Consider the following 6,603-nt stretch of genomic DNA (forward strand, 5'->3'; position numbering starts at 1 on the left):
AAGTTTTAACAGTGCTACACTGTGCGAACCACTGACACACTGGGTCACTCCCTCACAGTCACTATGTTAGACAACTAACGTAATGTCACTTTTTTCTCGTTCAATGTCACATTTCATCTACATTGGTTCCTAACTCTCGTACGTTGTGTCGAAACACACACGGAATTTCCCAATACTGAAGCACTACTTCCCAACACTCAACAGTAATGTCACAGAGAATCTGTCAGCGTCAGAGCTTTGTGGCACAGTGATATGAAAGACTACCATTAACAATGCACTCATAATGTGATTTCCATCACTGAAGCTAATAGGTCATTTTGGCACAGTGTGTTCTCGTTCTGATAGTGTTGCATGAAATCACATAGTGTTCTTCTTCTGGAAATGTACTCAAGAACAGAAAGAAATATCAGTCACCCACTCTCTAACTGCCCTCTCAAACATTTCCACGGTATCCAAAATCATGCTTAGGTGTAGGAAGGGTGTGGGGTGAGGAGAACATGTTTGTTTTAGCGTGAGTGTTAGTGCTAGTGTTACTGTTATTGTTAGGATCGCAATAGTATTCCCACTAGGTTTGGGTTTCAGTTTTGCGTAAATATCAGGATAGTGATAGGGTTAGGATTAGGGTTAGGGTTAGCACCAAAGTAGATTTACTTTCTCTTACTCTGTCACAGAACGATGGATGCTGAGTTACCGTCGCAGCACTCTCCCACATTGAGAAGGCACTCTGTTAGAATGAGAGAGTAGTCTCGCACATTGAAGAAGGACTTTAGCTGAGTCCAAATCTGACGCTCCCTGTCACAATATCAAACTCGTTTCAGCACAAAGACAAAGTGAAAATCACTCTCGCTGTCAGTGCAGAAACACACAAAGTTTTAACAGTGCTACACTTTGCGAACCACTGACACACTGGGTGACTCCCTCACCGTCACTATGTTAGACAACTAACGTAATGTCACTTTTTTCTCGTTCAATGTCACATTTCATCTACATTGGTTCCTAACTCACGTACGTTGTGTCCAAACACACACAGAATATCCCAATATTGAAGCGCTACTTCCCAACAGTCAACAGTAATGTCACAGAGAATCTGTCAGCGTCAGAGCTTTGTGGCACAGTGATATGAAAGACTACCACTAACAATGCACTCATAATGTGATTTCCATCACTAACGCTAATTGCCTCATTTTGGCACAGTGTGTTCACATTCTGATCCTGTGTTGCATGACATCACATAGTGTTCTTCTTCTGGAAATGTACTCAAGAACAGAAAGAAATATCTGTCACCCACTCTCTAACTGCCCTCTCAAACATTTCCACGGTATCCAAAATCATGCTTAGGTGTAGGAACGGTGTGGGGTGAGGAGAACGTGTTCGTTTTAGCGTGAGTGTTAGTGCTAGTGTTACTGTTAGTGTTAGGATCGCAATAGTATTCCCACTAGGTTTCGGTTTCAGTTTTGCGTTAAGGTCAGGATAGTGATAGGGTTAGGGTTAGGGTTAGGGTTAGCAGCAATGTAGATTTACTTTCTCTTACTCTGTCACAGAACGATGGATGCTGAGTTACCGTCGCAGCACTCTCCCACATTGAGAATGCACTCTGTTAGAATGAGAGAGTAGTCTCGCACATTGAAGAAGGACTTTAGCTGAGTCCAAATCTGATGCTCCGTGTCACAACAATATCAAACTCGTTTCAGCACAAAGACAAAGTGAAAAAGCACTCTCGCTGTCAGAGCAGAAACACACAAAATTTTAACAGTGCTACACTGTGCGAACCACTGACACACTGGGTCACTCCCTCACAGTCACTATGTTAGACAACTAACGTAATGTCACTTTTTTCTCGTTCAATGTCACATTTCATCTACATTGGTTCCTAACTCACGTACGTTGTGTCCAAACACACGTGGAATATCCCAATACTGAAGCGCTACTTCCCAACAGTCAACAGTAATGTCACAGAGAATCTGTCAGCATCAGAGTTTGTGGCACAGTGATATGAAAGACTACCATTAACAATGCACTCATAATGTGATTTCCATCACTGACGCTAACAGCCTCATTTTGGCACATTGGGTTCACGTTCTGATCCTGTGTTGCATGACATCACATAGTGTTCTTCTTCTGGAAATGTACTCAAGAACAGAAAGAAATATCTGTCACCCACTCTAACTGCCCTCTCAAACATTTCCACGGTATCCAAAATCATGCTTAGGTGTAGGAAGGGTGTGGGGTGAGGGAGAACGTGTTCGTTTCAGCATGACTGTTAGTGCTAGTGTTACTGTTAGTGTTAGGATCACAACAGTATTCCCACTAGGTTTCGGTTTCAGTTTTGCGTTAAGGTCAGGATAGTGATGGGGTGAGGGTTAGTGTTAGGGTTAGCACCAATGTAGATTTTCTTTCTCTTACTCTGTCACAGAACGATGGATGCAGAGTCACCGTCGCAGCACTCTCCCACATTGAGAATGCACTCTGTTAGAATGAGAGAGTAGTCTCGCACATTGAAGAAGGATTTTAGCTGAGTCCAAATCTGATGCTCCCTGTCACAACAATATCAAACTCGTTTCAGCACAAAGACAAAGCGAAAAAGCACTCTCGCTGACAGAGCACAAACACACAAAGTTTTAACAGTGCTACACTGTGCGAACCACTGACACACTGGGTCACTCCCTCACAGTCACTATGTTAGACAACTAACGTAATGTCACTTTTTTCTCGTTCAATGTCACATTTCATCTACATTGGTTCCTAACTCTCGTACGTTGTGTCGAAACACACACGGAATTTCCCAATACTGAAGCACTACTTCCCAACACTCAACAGTAATGTCACAGAGAATCTGTCAGCGTCAGAGCTTTGTGGCACAGTGATATGAAAGACTACCATTAACAATGCACTCATAATGTGATTTCCATCACTGAAGCTAATAGGTCATTTTGGCACAGTGTGTTCTCGTTCTGATAGTGTTGCATGAAATCACATAGTGTTCTTCTTCTGGAAATGTACTCAAGAACAGAAAGAAATATCAGTCACCCACTCTCTAACTGCCCTCTCAAACATTTCCACGGTATCCAAAATCATGCTTAGGTGTAGGAAGGGTGTGGGGTGAGGAGAACATGTTTGTTTTAGCGTGAGTGTTAGTGCTAGTGTTACTGTTATTGTTAGGATCGCAATAGTATTCCCACTAGGTTTGGGTTTCAGTTTTGCGTAAATATCAGGATAGTGATAGGGTTAGGATTAGGGTTAGGGTTAGCACCAAAGTAGATTTACTTTCTCTTACTCTGTCACAGAACGATGGATGCTGAGTTACCGTCGCAGCACTCTCCCACATTGAGAAGGCACTCTGTTAGAATGAGAGAGTAGTCTCGCACATTGAAGAAGGACTTTAGCTGAGTCCAAATCTGACGCTCCCTGTCACAATATCAAACTCGTTTCAGCACAAAGACAAAGTGAAAATCACTCTCGCTGTCAGTGCAGAAACACACAAAGTTTTAACAGTGCTACACTTTGCGAACCACTGACACACTGGGTGACTCCCTCACCGTCACTATGTTAGACAACTAACGTAATGTCACTTTTTTCTCGTTCAATGTCACATTTCATCTACATTGGTTCCTAACTCTCGTACGTTGTGTCCAAACACACACAGAATATCCCAATATTGAAGCGCTACTTCCCAACAGTCAACAGTAATGTCACAGAGAATCTGTCAGCGTCAGAGCTTTGTGGCACAGTGATATGAAAGACTACCACTAACAATGCACTCATAATGTGATTTCCATCACTAACGCTAATTGCCTCATTTTGGCACAGTGTGTTCACATTCTGATCCTGTGTTGCATGACATCACATAGTGTTCTTCTTCTGGAAATGTACTCAAGAACAGAAAGAAATATCTGTCACCCACTCTCTAACTGCCCTCTCAAACATTTCCACGGTATCCAAAATCATGCTTAGGTGTAGGAACGGTGTGGGGTGAGGAGAACGTGTTCGTTTAAGCGTGAGTGTTAGTGCTAGTGTTACTGTTAGTGTTAGGATCGCAATAGTATTCCCACTAGGTTTCGGTTTCAGTTTTGCGTTAAGGTCAGGATAGTGATAGGGTTAGGGTTAGGGTTAGGGTTAGCAGCAATGTAGATTTACTTTCTCTTACTCTGTCACAGAACGATGGATGCTGAGTTACCGTCGCAGCACTCTCCCACATTGAGAAGGCACTCTGTTAGAATGAGAGAGTAGTCTCGCACATTGAAGAAGGACTTTAGCTGAGTCCAAATCTGATGCTCCGTGTCACAACAATATCAAACTCGTTTCAGCACAAAGACAAAGTGAAAAAGCACTCTCGCTGTCAGAGCAGAAACACACAAAATTTTAACAGTGCTACAGTGTGCGAACCACTGACACACTGGGTCACTCCCCTCACAGTCACTATGTTAGACGACTAACTTACTGTCACTTATTTCTCGTTCAATGTCACATTTCATCTACATTGTTTCCTAACTCATGTACGTTGTGTCCAAACACACACAGAATATCCCAATACTGAAGCGCTACTTCCCAACAGTCAATAGTAATGTCACAGAGAATCTGTCAGCGTCAGAGCTTTGTGGCACAGTGATATGAAAGACTACCACTAACAATGCACTCATAATATGATTTCCATCACTGACGCTAATAGCCTCATTTTGGCACATTGGGTTCACGTTCTGATCCTTTGTTGCATGACATCACATAGTGTTCTTCTTCTGGAAATGTACTCAAGAACAGAAAGAAATATCTGTCACCCACTCTCTAACTGCCCTCTCAAACATTTTCACGGTATCCAAAATCATGCTTAGGTGTAGGAAGGGTGTGGTGTGAGGAGAACGAGTTCGTTTTAGAGTGAGTGTTAGTGCTAGTGTTACTGTTAGTGTTAGGATCACAACAGTATTCCCACTAGGTTTCGGTTTCAGTTTTGCGTTAAGGTCAGGATAGTGATGGGGTGAGGGTTAGTGTTAGGGTTAGCACCAATGTAGATTTTCTTTCTCTTACTCTGTCACAGAACAATGGATGCAGAGTTACCGTCGCAGCACTGTCCCACATTGAGAATGCACTCTGTTAGAATGAGAGAGTAGTCTCGCACATTGAAGAAGGATTTTAGCTGAGGCAAATCTGATGCTCCCTGTCACAACAATATCAAACACGTTTCAGCACAAAGACAAAGCGAAAAAGTACTCTCGCTGACAGAGCAGAAACACACAAAGTTTTAACAGTGCTACAGTGTGCGAACCACTGACACACTGGGTCACTCCCTCACAGTCACTATGTTAGACAACTAACGTAATGTCACTTTTTTCTCGTTCAATGTCACATTTCATCTACATTGGTTCCTAACTCTCGTACGTTGTGTCGAAACACACACGGAATTTCCCAATACTGAAGCACTACTTCCCAACACTCAACAGTAATGTCACAGAGAATCTGTCAGCGTCAGAGCTTTGTGGCACAGTGATATGAAAGATTACCACTAACAATGCACTCATAATGTGATTTCCATCACTGACGCTAACAGCCTCATTTTGGCACATTGGGTTCACGTTCTGATCCTGTGTTGCATGACATCACATAGTGTTCTTCTTCTGGAAATGTACTCAAGAACAGAAAGAAATATCTGTCACCCACTCTAACAGCCCTCTCAAACATTTCCACGGTATCCAAAATCATGCTTAGGTGTAGGAAGGGTGTGGGGTGAGGAGAATGTGTTCGTTTTAGCGTGAGTGTTAGTGCTAGTGTTACTGTTATTGTTAGGATCGCAATAGTATTCCCACTAGGTTTGGGTTTCAGTTTTGCGTAAATATCAGGATAGTGATAGGGTTAGGATTAGGGTTAGGGTTAGCACCAAAGTAGATTTACTTTCTCTTACTCTGTCACAGAACGATGGATGCTGAGTTACCGTCGCAGCACTCTCCCACATTGAGAAGGCACTCTGTTAGAATGAGAGAGTAGTCTCGCACATTGAAGAAGGACTTTAGCTGAGTCCAAATCTGACGCTCCGTGTCACAATATCAAACTCGTTTCAGCACAAAGACAAAGTGAAAATCACTCTCGCTGTCAGTGCAGAAACACACAAAGTTTTAACAGTGCTACACTGTGCGAACCACTGACACACTGGGTGACTCCCTCACAGTCACTATGTTAGACAACTAACGTAATGTCACTTTTTTCTCGTTCAATGTCACATTTCATCTACATTGGTTCCTAACTCACGTACGTTGTGTCCAAACACACGCGGAATATCCCAATATTGAAGCGCTACTTCCCAACAGTCAACAATAATGTCACAGAGAATCTGTCAGCGTCAGAGCTTTGTGGCACAGTGATATGAAAGACTACCACTAACAATGCACTCATAATGTGATTTCCATCACTAACGCTAATTGCCTCATTTTGGCACAGTGTGTTCACGTTCTGATCCTGTGTTGCATGACATCACATAGTGTTCTTCTTCTGGAAATGTACTCAAGAACAGAAAGAAATATCTGTCACCCACTCTCTAACTGCCCTCACAAACATTTTCACGGTATCCAAAATCATGCTTAGGTGTAGGAACGGTGTGGGGTGAGGAGAACGTGTTCG

The sequence above is a fragment of the Phodopus roborovskii genome, unplaced genomic scaffold (genome assembly GCF_943737965.1).
Source record: "Phodopus roborovskii unplaced genomic scaffold, PHOROB, whole genome shotgun sequence".
Taxonomy (NCBI): domain Eukaryota; kingdom Metazoa; phylum Chordata; class Mammalia; order Rodentia; family Cricetidae; genus Phodopus; species Phodopus roborovskii.